The 13,327-nt window shown below is 47.5% G+C and overlaps 1 long non-coding RNA gene across 1 annotated transcript; it reads left to right on the forward strand.

Moving 5' to 3' along the window:
- The first annotated feature begins 728 nt into the window (after window positions 1-728).
- On the forward strand, window positions 729-8,326 carry LOC117067190. The gene is made up of 3 exons (XR_004430650.1): window positions 729-1,600; window positions 3,287-3,395; window positions 8,003-8,326. It is a non-coding gene; the product is annotated as an uncharacterized LOC117067190 (long non-coding RNA).
- Window positions 8,327-13,327: the final 5,001 nt, after the last annotated feature.

Here is a 13,327-nt window from a genome sequence, read left to right on the forward strand (position 1 = left end):
CTTAATACAGAGACTTTTATTTGAAGTCTGTACAGCTGCAAAGTGGGGATAATTGGGCATTTAGGGTTTGGTTGTGGTGTTTTTTAGTTTGGTTTCTGCACCAGCTTTCTTAAAAACAGAAAACGGTGGCCACTGAACAGGGTGATAGCAGAGATTTTTTTAAAAAGCAACTGACAAGCCGGGTGCAGTGGCTCATGCCTGTAATCCCAGAACTTTGGGAGGCCGAGGTGGGTGGCTCACTTGAGGTCAGGAGTTCGAGACCAGGCTGGCCAGCATGGTGAAACCCCATCTCTACTAAAAATACAAAAATTAGCTGGGCATGGTGGCGCATACCTGTAATCCCAGCTACTTGGGAGGCTGAGGCAGGAGAATCGCTTGAGCTTGGAAGGCAGAGGTTGCAGTGAGCCAAGATCATGCTACTGTTTTCCAGCCTGGCAATAGAGCAAGACTCCATCTCAAAAAAAAAAAAAAAAAAAAAAAAAGCAACTGACAGTGACTCACTCGCTCCAGGCTGGCAGGCCTAAGTCTAATGTTCTGTAAAGTAATTGATAGTCATAATGATTGCCTGAGGCACAGTGGTATCCCGATGTGTGCTTTGAGGCTTTGAGTCTCACTGCAAAAGATTAAATATGTTCCGCATTGTGTTTATATTTGACTGTATTTTTAAAAATTCTAATTCCTTTAAAATGGGCACCCCCAGTATAATGTATATAGTGACTCTTTAATTAGGGAACTGATTTTCCATGTGGTCTAGTGGCTTTCAGGACTTGTTGACTAGACAGAATATCTGCAGCTCTCATCGCCAGCCTCACCCAGCCACACCTCAGCTTCACACTCTGGTAACTGTCCTCACCACTCCCTCCTGTTCAGCTGCCCCATGGTCCCAAGAAGCAATGCTTTCCAGCCCCATGGTGAGATGAGGCTGCAGCCCTGTCTGGCACCGCTTTTATAATTGGTCATTCAGTCTTCAAACCTCTGTGGAGCATCCCCCATGAATAGAGTCATGCTGGGCGGGGACTGGGAAGAAGCAGAAGAAAATGTGTCAGTGCTGCCTTCAGAGAGAAAACACACACACACACCTAGAGGGCTGCTTCCTACAAGTTCAAAAGAACTTGACCTCAGAACAAAAGAAGTAAGAGTGCAGGGTTTATCAGAAAAATCTTCCCAAAGGGGAGAATTCGAGCCTAACTGTGATTGTCAGTAAGGCTATTGTGCTGGGTAGATAGGTGCACGGAGATGGGGAGCCTATCCTGGCAGAGAGGCCAGAATTCCCCAGCACCTCTACCAGGAAGTAGCCTTCTGAATCCTGGGCTGCTCCTTCCCCTCTGGGCTAACTGGCTGATAAGGACTGGGGACCAACCCCAGCAAGGAGGAAGTGGACTGGCTTCCTGTTTATTTATGACTCTCAGAGCAGCACCGTGCAGCCGTGAATACCAACCAAGCAGAGCAACCCCAGCCTGAGCCAAGAGCCCCAGGGAGCCCATCTGCTGACCCAGCAAGCCCTCACCCAGCTGGGAGATGCAAGGACTCCATCCCAGGGCAGCCCATGGTCCTGAGGGCCAGCCTGCTAACAGCCATGCCAGATTGTCACAAACAGGAGGTAGGGGAGTGACAACTTCCCCAAAGAGGTCAAAGCCACATGTTCGTAATATGAAGCCACTGGGCAGCTCCAGGGGCCCAAGCGTTGCCTTCCGCCTCACCCCAAACGTTATTTCCTAGGACCCTGGGCACAACTGTAGGGCCTGTGGGAAAATCGTGTGCAGAAATAGCTGGGCCTTTTAAGAACCAGGCAGCATGCATTGCAGTTTTGTTAGAAACAGCAAAAGCTGACTGGTGACAACACAATATCACAGAGCCACAGGAGGGAAAACAATGTAGCCATTTAAAAGAATGAGGTGGATTAGTCTGTGCTACAGGGCAAGATGTCCAAGATACTTCCATAAATGAAAACAAGGTGCAGAACAGTACGTACAGTGTGATCTTTTGTGCAAATAATTACAATAGCAGAGGATAAGTATATACAGGCTTAGAGATATATGTGCTGCTGAATGCATGACTTTTTTTTTTTTTTTTCTGGAAGGAAATTTAAACAACCTAACTGGTTATTTTAGAAATATTTTGAGAGAAAAGGGGTGGGAGGGCTTTCTCTTTTCATTATTTATCTTTCTCACAGTGCATAGTGAGGTATATATATTTAGAAAATATTACCTGTGGACAATGAAATTATGGTTCATTCTGTTTTATTCTTTACACTTCGTATTTTTTTTTGCGACAGGGTCTTGCTCTGTCCCCCAGGCTAGAGTGCAGTGGCATGATCCTGGTCTACTGCAGCCTCAACCTGCTGGGTTCAAGCGATCCTCCCACCTCAGCCTCCCAAGCAGCTGGTACTACAGGCGTGTGCCACCATGACCAGCTAATTTTTAATTTTTGTGTAGAGATGAAGGCCTCACTATGTTGCCCAGACTGGTCTGTATCTTTTTTTTTTTTTTTTTTCTGAGACAGAGTCTTACTCTACTGCCCAGGCTAGAGTGCAGTGGTGTAATTTAGGCTCACTGCAACCTCTGTCTCCTGGGTTCAAGCGATTCTCTTGCCTCAGCCTCCTGAGTAGCTGGGACTACAGGTGCCTGCCACCATGCCCAGCTAATTTTTTGTATTTTTAGTAGAGACGGGTTTTCACCGTGTTAGCCAGGATGGTCTTGATCTCTCGACCTTGTGATCTGCCCACCTCGGCCTCCCAAAGTGCTGGAATTACAGGCGTGAGTGACCACGCCCAGCCCTGATTTTTGTATTTTCAGTAGAGATGGGGTTTCACCATGTTGGCCAGGCTGGTCTCAAACCCCTGACCTCAGATGATCTGCCTGCCTTGGCCTCCCAAAGTGCTGGGATTACAGATGTAAGCCATTGTGCCCAGCCTAGGTCTGTATCTTTTTTTTGTTTGTTTTTTGAGATGGTGTTTCACTCTGTCACCCAGGCTGGAGTACAGTGGTGTGATCTCAGCTCACCACAACTTCTGCCTCCTGGGTTCAAGCAATTCTCGTGCCTCAGCCTTCAGAATAACTGGGATTACAAGGGCCCGCCTCCACACCCAGCTAATTTTTGTATTTTTAGTAGAGATGGAGTTTTACCATCTTGGCCAGGCTGGTCTCAATCTCCTGACCTCAGGTGATCTGCCCATCTCAGCCTCCCAAAGTGCTGGGATTTATAAGCATGAGTCACTGCACCTGGCAAGGTCTGTATCTTTTTCTCTTTTTCTTTTCTTTTATTTATTTATTTATTTATTTTTAAGGATTGGAGAGTTTAATAGGCAAGAAAGAAGGGAGAAGAAAGAAGGAAGAAGCTCCCCTGTACAGAGACAGAGGGACGGGGTCTCCAAAGTCGAGAGGGGAGACCTCAAGGTCTGTATCTTTTATTTATTTATTTATCTATCTATCTATCTATCTATCTATCTATCTATCTATTTAAGATGGCCTCCCAAAGTGCTGGGATTACAGGTGTGAACCACCGCACCTGGCTTTTTTTTTTTTTTTTTTTTTTTGAGATGGAGTCTCACTCTGTCACCAGGCTGGAGTGCAGTGGCACGATCCTGGCTCACTGCAACCTCCATCTCCCAGGTTCAAGTGATTCTCCTGCCTCAGCCTCCCAAGTAGCTGGGACTGCAGGTGCGTGCCACCGTGCCCGGCTAATTTTTATATTTTTAATAGAGACAGGGTTTCACCATGTTGGCCAGGATGGTCTCCATCTCTTGATCTCGTGATCCACCTGCCTCGGCTTCCCAAAGTGCTGGGATTACAAGGTGTGAGCCACCACGCCCAGCCATGGTCTGTATCTTTTTTTTTTTTCTTTTTTTGAGACAGAGTCTCACTCTTGTCACCCAGGCTGGAGCGCAATTTCAGCTCACTGCAACCTCTGCCTCCTAGGTTCAAGCGATTCTCCTGCCCCAGCCTCTCGAATAGCTGGGATTACAGGCGCCTATCACCACACCTGGCTAATTTTTTGTACTTTTAGTAGAGACGGGGTTTTACCATGTTGGTCAGGCTGGTCTCGAACTCCTGACCTCAGGTGATCCACCTGCCTTGGCCTCCCAAAGTGCTGGGATTACAGGTGTGAGCCACAGCACCCGGCCGGGTCTGTATCTTTTAAAACAATATGTATTAAACCAATAAGTATTATTTTTAAGACAAGTTAAAGAATCGGGCAGTCTGTATTTGTAAGATCACACAGGTCAGAGCTAGGATCACTAATTCTCCAGGAAAATCAATGGGAGATGATGGAAGAAATGCTTTGCTTTAAGATCTGTACACACCAATAACAGTGTCCCTGATTCTACACCTCACTTTGAGGTAGGAGGCAGGACTCAGCTCAGGTGGTAGGACTTGACTCCAGAGGTGGAGCTCAGACACCGGGCCTAATTGAGGACTAGCTAAAAAAGGGACAGGGTGAAAACACCTCCCCATAAGACATGCCCACTAGCATGCCATGTCAATTTACTGATGCCGTGGCAACACCTGGAAGTTACCGCCCCTTCCCATGGCAATGACCCGATAACCTGGAAAACTACCCCTTTTCTAACAATGTCTACAGAATCTGCCCCTTAACTTGCATATAATTAAGAGTGGGTATGACTATGACTGTAGCCCTGACTCTGAGCTGCTACTCTGGACACACTGCCTATGGGAAAGTCCTGTTCTGCAAACAGTGGTACCTTTGCTGCTGCTGGACACTGTCACTTCAATAAAAGTTGCTGCCTAACACCACCAGCTCACCCTTGAGTTATTTCCTGGGCAAAGCCAAGAACGCTCCTGGGCTCAGCCTTCCGGGCTCGCTTGTCCTCCGCCAACTTCTTGGAGTCCTGTGGCAAACGTTTGAGCCTTCTCTGGCTTCCTTCCAACCACTTCCTTTCCCTCTTTCTTCCCCATTTCATGGGCTCATCATTTAATTTTTGGCCTGAGCCAAACAATAAGGAACAGAAATCTGGAGGAAGAAAAAGAAGAAACAAAAACTCCATATACAACACTTCAATAACCATGACCCAATCACCTGTCATTTGGACTAAATTATATTAACCTCTTTAAGAAAGACCTGAATCAAATTCACCTTTGAATCCCCTGAAGCATGTAGCCTAGGACTGCACACAGTAGGTACTCAATAATACCTGTTGGATGAGTGAATGGAGCAACTGTGTACACAGCACTTGTCCTTTTTCAGGTCTGTTCTTTGATAAAAGCACCCACAAGATAGAAGGTCAAGCCTCCCCAAGTACTTAGCCTATCAGATTTAATGTTGCCCTTCCTCATGAGTGTTTTGGGAAATTGGAAGGCAACTCCTGGGGTCTCTGAAAGAGAATCTGATGTCCCCTCTGTGTCTTTTTTTTTTTGAGATGTCGTTTCGCTCCGTCACCCAGGTTGGAGTTCGGTGGCACAATCTCAGCTCACTGCAACCTCCGCCTCCTAGGCGAATCAAGTGATTCTTCTGCTTCAGCCTCCTGCATAGTTGGGATTACAGGCGCCCACCACCACGCCTGGCTAATTTTTGTATCTCTAGAAGAGACAAGGTTTCACCATTTTGGCCAGGCTGGTCTCGAACTCCAGACCTCAAGTGATCCGCCCACCTCGGCCTCCCAAAGTGATTACAGGCCTGAGCCACTGCGCCAGGCCCCACTCTGTGCCATATTAATTCATTAACAACTGGGTAAGCTGCCCAAACTCACCTTAGGCTACTGAAGGCTGTGTATCCAGCACACTGAGAGCCTTCTTGGTTTAAGAAGGAGTTAAAGCAAAACTGGGTGGTCTGCCAGGTCTCCCACCTGGCAGAGAGATGGGTAGCACCAGTTTGGCTGGTGGCTGGAGCAGGACAGTTGGTCTATTTACAGCCACAGATGCCCAGGGGGTTCTGTATCAGGAAGTCATCTGCAGAGGGTCACTTCGACCTGTTTACTTGTCTTCAGTACTGGCGCTAACATTTTCCTAGTCTTTCCCTGGGATATTTTTCTGAACATCTTGTGCTGGTTGACACAGCCTGGCACGGCTAGTAGCAGGCAGGTTGCTGCCATCTGGTGGAGAAGAGGGGCCACAGCCTTGCCTGGCTCAGTCTGAGACTTAAGAGATGAAAAGAATCTTTGAGGAACGCGTCTAGGAGAGTGGATTTCAAACTTCCACAGCCATGGAACCCTTCCTTCTTTTAAAATTTATTGGGCCAGGCGCGGTGGCTCAAGCCTGTAATCCCAGCACTTTGGGAGGCCGAGACGGGCGGATCACGAGGTCAGGAGATCGAGACCATCCTGGCTAACACGGTGAAACCCCGCCTCTACTAAAAAAAATACAAAAAACTAGCGGGGCGAGGTGGTGGGAGCCTGTAGTCCCAGCTACTCGGGAGGCTGGGGCAGGAGAATGGCGTGAACCCAGGAGGTGGAGCTTGCAGTGAGCTGAGATCCGGCCACTGCACTCCAGCCTGGGCAACAGAGCGAGACTCCGTCTCAAAAAAAAATTTTTTTTATTTTATGCATTTATTTTTTTAGGGACAGGGTTTCGCCATGTTGGCCAGGCTGGTCTTGAACTCCTGACCTCAAGTGATTTACCTGCCTCGGCCTCCCAAAGTGCTGGGATTACATGCATGAACCATAGCGCCTGGCCATGGAACCCTTTCTTCTTCTTCTTTCTTCTTTCTTCTTCTTCTTCTTCATCTTGTTTTTTTTTTTAGACGGAGTCTCGCTCTGTTGACCAGGCTGGAGTGCAGTAGTGAGATCACGGCTCACTGCAACCTCCGCCTCCCAGGTTCAAGCAATTTCCCTGTCTCAGCCTCCCAAGTAGCTGGGACTATAGGTGCATGCCACCACGCCTGGCTAACTTTTGTATTTTTGGTAGAGACCGGGTTTCACCATATTGGTCAGGCCGGTCTTGAACTCCTGACCTCAGGTGATACACCTGCCTCGGCCTCCCGAAGTGCTTGGATTACAGGTGTGAGCCACCACGCCTGGCGGAACCCTTCCTTCTAACAACAGCAGTGCCTAAGGTCCTCGTGTAAAACTGATAAATGCATCATGGCTCTGGCTGAAAGCATCTTCACATCAATCACCTCATATACTCTTCAATAACACTACCATGTGAATATTCATATCTTTAGTTTCTTGAGGAAAAAAATAAGGCTGTTTAAAGTATTTAAGTAATTTACCCAAGGTTTCCCAAGCCATTCAGTGGCAGAGTCAGAATACAAACCCAGACTTTTTTTTTTTTTTTTGAGACAGAGTCTCGATCTGTCGCCCAGGCTGGAGTGCAGTGGCCGGATCTCAGCTCACTGCAAGCTCCGCCTCCCGGGTTTACGCCATTCTCCTGCCTCAGCCTCCTGAGTAGCTGGGACTACAGGTGTCCGCCACCTCGCCCAGCTAGTTTTTTGTATTTTTTTAGTAGAGACGGGGTTTCACCGTGTTAGCCACGATGGTCTCGATCTCCTGACCTCATGATCCGCCCATTTCGGCCTCCCAAAGTGCTGGGATTACAGACTTGAGCCACCACGCCCGGCCTTTTTTTTTTTTTGACACAGGCTGTCTCTCTGTCACCCAGGCTGGAATGCAGTGGTGCAATCACAGCTCACTGCAGCCTTGACCTCCCAGGCTCAAGCAATCCTGCCACCTCAACCTCCTGAGTAGCTGGGACCCAGGTGTGTGCCACCATGCCTGGCTATTTTTAAAATTATTTTGTAGAGACAGGGTCTCACTATGTTGCCCAGGCTGGTCCTGAACTCGTGGGCTCAGGTGATACACCTGCCTCACCTTCCCAAACTGCTGATATTACAGGAATAAGCCACCAAGCCCGGCTTTTTTTTTTTTTTTTTTGACAGGATTTAATACTATTGCCCAGACTGGAGTGCACTGTTGCAATCATAGCTCACTGTAGACTCGAAATCCTGTGCTCAAGCAATCCTCCCACCTCAATCTTTCAAGTAGCTGGGACTACAGGTATGCATGACCACACCTGGCTAATTTTTTATTTTTTAATTTTTTTTGTAGAGATGAGGTCTTGCTGTGCTGCCCAGGCTGGTCTCAAACTCTTGACTTCAAATGATCCTACTGCTTTGGCCTCCCAAGATGTTGAGATTGCAGGCATGAGACATCGCGCCTGGCCCAAACGCACATCTTTCTAGTTCTGGAACCTGCACTAATTCCACTAAACTGCCTTCTGGAGTGAGAACCCTGGGAAGTTCAGCCCAGCACAGTTTCACAGTGTCAGCAAGCATTGCTGTAGTTTGCTGGCATGAAGATGAAGGGATTTTTTTTTTTTTTTTTTTGAGACAGAGTTTCAGTCTTGTTGCCCAAACTGGAGTACAATGGTACGCTCTGGGCTCACTGTAGCCTCCACCTCCCTGGCTCAAGCGATTCTCCTGCCTTAGCCTCTCGACTAGCTGGTATTACAGGCATGCACCATCACACCTGGCTAATTTTTTGTATTTTTAGTAGAAATGGAGTTTCAACATGTTAGGCTGGTCTCAAACACCTGACCTCAGGTGATTTGCCCGCCTCAACCTCCCAAAGTGCTGGGATTACAGGCATGAGCCACTGCGCCCAGCCCACGAAGGGACTTTCAAAAGAGAAGACATTGTCTCCGTCTCCCCACTTTTCCAGTCTAGATGGGGATGAAACTGTGTGTATGAAGGGAATGGACAGGACACATGCTGCCTCCCATCTGTGGATGCAAAGGAAGGATTTATATGCCAGGGTGCCCCAAATATTGGAGCATTTGAAGCTGAGAGATGGGATAGGAACAGCACTCAATGGAGAGTTTGGGGACCTACATTCCAACCCTGGCTTTGCTACTTATACCCCATGGGACGTCGTGCAAACCTCCTCACCCTTCTTGTCCAAAGGCAGGGGTGCTCCTGATGATCTGAAAGCCTCCTCTTCAATTCTGTGCTGTTTTGGTTTCAATGGGGGTGGAGCTAGACAGGAGAGGAATCCTAAAGAAAGTAAGTGTTGAAGAGAACCTTGAGCAGCGGAAAGGTAGGACATGGAAGAGGGAAGTGGCACTGCACATAAGAGCTTGGCAGAGGCAACAAAGCAAAGAAGCGATTGCTTGCAAGAGACAGAAAGCTCATTCTTGAATGCCTCTTAAAGACTAGTTCTGGCACAGTTCACAATAAAGAGTACCTGTAGGTTCTTTTGGGGTCTCTAGTTGTCCAGGACCAACATGGGCTTGGTCAAGACACTCCTCCACCCAGAGGCTAAAGCTTCCAGAGGCCCCAGTGTCTGGGATTCATCTCTGCACTGGGCTCCCCTCAGCGGTGGCCTCTTCTTGCTTTGGAAAGACAGTCCAGCAGCAAACACTCCCTGGAGAGCAGAGGAGTGGAAAAGAAGTGGTTTTCAACTTCAGACCGCCAGGAGACCTTCCTTCCTAATTCCTACCTGTTTGCTACCCTCGTTCTCATCTACTGCCATTTCAGAAACACGTGTAAGCCACAGAGAACAGCAGGTGTTATAAATCTGTGTGCCAGGGCCCCAGTGTGACTTTGCTTCTCAGATCACCATAGCTTTGGACACAATCAAAAACTGGTGACAATTACATTGGTATCTGACTTAAATCCCTCAGCCCCTCCTGGTGCCTGAGACTTACAAATTCCAGGGTTCTTCCCTCTCTTCTCCAAGGCTATCAAATCCCCTACGTTAGGGGTCAGCAAACTTCTTCTTTTTTTTTTTTGAGACAGAGTCTCACTCTGTAGCCCAGGCTGGAGAGCAGTGGCGTGATCTTGGCTCACTAAAACTTCTGCTTCCCGCGTCAGCCTCCCAAGTAGCTGGGATTACAGGCACCTGCCACCATGTCCAGCTAATTTTTTTTTGTTTTTTTGTTTTTGTATTTTTAGTAGAGATGGAGTCTCACTATGTTGGCTAGGCTGGTCTCGAACTCCTAACCTCAGGTGATCCATCTGCTTCGGCCTCCCAAAGTGCTGGGATTACACACATGAGCCACCATGCCCAGCCACGGGTCAGCAAACTTCTTCCATAAAGGGACAGGTAGCAAATATTTTAGGCTATACAAGCCATATGGTTTCTGTTGCAACTATTCAGCTCTGCTGTTGTAGTGCTGAGAAGCATAGCGATGTTCCAAAAAAATTTTACTTATGGACTGAAGTAAGAATTTCACATTGTCATATGTTATACAATATTTATATTTATTTTTTAAAATGAGATGAGACTTCGCTATGTCCAGGCTGGTCTTGAACTCCTGGACTCAGGTGATTCACCTGCCTCTGCCTCCCAAAGTGTTAGGATTACAGGCGTGAGCCACTGTACTAGCCCCTATTATTTTTTTAGAGACAGGGTCTCCTCTGTCATCCAGACTGGAGTGCAGTGTCTTGATCATAGCTCAGTAAAACCTTAAACTCCTAGATTCAAGTGATTCTCCTGCCTCAGCCTCCTGAGTAGCTAGGACTACAGGCACGCACCCCTATGCCTGATTTTTTATCTTTTGATTTTTTTTTTTTAAGAGATGGGGGTCTCACTATGTTGCCCAGGCTTGTCTCAGACTCTTGGCCTGAAGCAATCCTCCCATCTCAGCCTCCCAAAGTGTTGGAATTACAGGCGCGAGTGACCATGCCTGGCCTTCATGTGTCACAAAATATTCTTCTTCTTTTGACTTTTTTCTAAGCACTTAAAAGTGTAAAAATTCAAGTTAAACGTCAGAAAGGAAAAAAAGTGTAAACATCATTCTTAGTTCATGAGCTATACAGAAACAAGTGAAAGGCTGTATTTGGCCCACAGGTTATAGTTTGCCAATACCTGACCAAAGTGTTTGCACCTCTTTCAGCCAAACTTAGATGGTCCAAGCCTTTGATTATAGCTTTTCTGGCTAATCCAAGTGGGTTGTCCCAGTCTCCAAGGATGGCAACAACTTTAAGTTCCCTCAAAGTAGCCTTACCCTTTCACCTTTATTTTCTCTTCTGAAGTGGCTTGATTAGAGGGTGCTAGAGAGCCGCCCCTCCTTCCCCTGCCCCTAGCTATAAACTGGTTTCCCCAGTACATTTCTACCCATTCTCTCTGTCGACTATGTGCATCTGGGCCTTACCGAGGCACCTCAGTCCCTACTGGCCAGGCAGGCCTTATCGCTCTATTTTGTTAAATTCTCTACCCTGGTGTTACCAGAACTCCAGAGCCAATGCCTCTTTTATTAAGGGAGATCTTATATACAAGGAAGGTTTGGAAGAGGTCAGCCAGAGGTGAATTCCTGGAGCAGGGGGATTTTAAGCTGAGCTTCCCAGGGACAGGGGCAGGAATTAGAGGAGGGAAGAGAGAAGCATGGTGTTCCAGACAGAAGCAGGAGAGAGTGGGCTGTGAGTAGGCGGCAGGGAGGGGAGAGTCTGCACGTGGACGCCCATAGGAAGCAAGATATATATCATTCTGAGGAATTGGTCTTGGGGAGGGAGGTGGCTTGGTGGTTGGGTTGACCAGTTAGACCCTGAAAACCCTGATTTGGAGCAGCTGGAGATCACTTGACCCATGGCATGAGAGGAGAACTCAGAGTCTCAACCTCCAGCTCTGTTTTTTTTTTTTAAATGGTCCAGAAGTCTTTTATTTATTTATTTTGCGCCTATTATGCCATGAATTCATAGGGAACAGGTCCAGCAGTTCAGACGCCTTTCCCTTGGTTTTCACAAAGCGTTCTTCTCTGGGCAGAGCAGGCTGGCGCTTCAGCTGAACCCAGATACTTTTCTCTTTGGCGTCTTTTTTCTGATCATTTACTTTCATATGCTTCAGGAAGCGATTGCAGCTCTCAGAGTGCTTAATGTGCTCAATAAGGACATTAATTCTCTTGACAAGAATCTTGTGCTTGTTTCCAACAATGCCAACAGCTTGCTGGGTAACACTGTAGACTTTGAGTTTTGCCATGGAAAGGTTTGTGGGGAATTCCTTTTTGAACAGCACCCATTCCCTTGATGTCTACAATATCACCTTTCTTGTAGACTTGCATGTATGTGGCCAAAGGAACAACTCCATGTTTTCTTTTTCTTTTTTTTTTGAGACGGAGTCTTACTCTGTGGCCAGTCTGGAGTGCAGTGGTACGATCTCAGCTCACTACAACCTCCGCCTCCTGGGTTCAAGCGATTCTCTTGCCTCAGCCTCCCAAGTAGCTGGGATTATAGGCACCCGCCACCACGCCCAGCTAATATTTTGTATTTTTAGTGGAGACGGGTTTCGTCATGTTGCCCACGATGGTCTTGAACTCCTAACCTCAGGTGATCCACCTGCCTCAGCCTCCCAAAGTGCTGGGATTACAGGCGTGAGCCACTGCGTCCAGCCCACTCCTATTTTGAAACGGCACTCCTCACCCTGTGAGAACCACTAGGTAGGTTTGTAACATAAGCGGTAACATATTGTTAGGCTAGAAAGGGGTAGCCAGTACATGGAGAACCTTGAATGTCAGGACAAGACATTGCACTAGATTGAAGGTTCTTCATTGTGGAGGGGACGAGATCTGCTTTAGAAAAATGAACTTTGGGCCAGGCGTGTTGGCTCACGCCTATAATCCCAGCACTTTGGGAGGCTGAGGTGGGTAGATTACTTGAGGTCAGGAGTTCAAGACCAGTCTGGCCAACATGGTAAAACCCCACCTCTACTAAAAATTCAAAAATTAGCTGGGTGTAGTAGTGCATGCCTGTAATACTCAGAAGACTGAGGCAGGAGAATCGCTTCAACCAGAGAGGCAGAGGCTGCAGTGAGCCGAGATTGCGCTACTGCATTCCAGCCTGGGTGACAGAGCAAGACTTTGTCAAAAAAACAAAAAAAAGAAAAAAGAAAAAGAGAAAAGAAAAGAAAAATGAACTTTGGAGCACTGTACAGAGTGAATGGAAGATCCACGAAAAGCAGACCAATCAGTTGCAGCTTCCTGCGGGCTTCTCACCCAGGTAATTTTCAATCTGGGTGGGCTGCTTTGGCACAATTATTGGTGGATGGCAGAGGTCAAGGGGAGGTCCTAACTGCACATCCCCGGGCTGACTGCTGGAATGTAACTAGATTATTTGCTAAGGTGGGATTTGACTAATCTTCCACTGTCTTTCCCTGTATTTCAAACAAACCCATCAAGATAAACACAGTGCTCCTCCTCCCTATCAGTCCACACTGGCGGAAGTTGTGTAAAACTAGCAGAAGTCAGGAAAACGGCAACCCTTTGAGGGTTTTTCTCTCCTCTCCCTGCCCAGGGTGCACTGCCTTCTTTGCCCTTCACAGCCCGAACAAGGGAACTATTCAGCCCCACCAAAGGGGAGAGGGAGGAAGACACTTCCTGCTCTCCTTTCTCTGGCCAGGACAGGACATGGTTTTTGATCTAAGGCCCAGAGAATCCCGAGC

Source organism: Trachypithecus francoisi, unplaced genomic scaffold (assembly GCF_009764315.1).
Source record: "Trachypithecus francoisi isolate TF-2019V2 unplaced genomic scaffold, Tfra_2.0 Lachesis_group20, whole genome shotgun sequence".
Lineage (NCBI taxonomy): Eukaryota > Metazoa > Chordata > Mammalia > Primates > Cercopithecidae > Trachypithecus > Trachypithecus francoisi.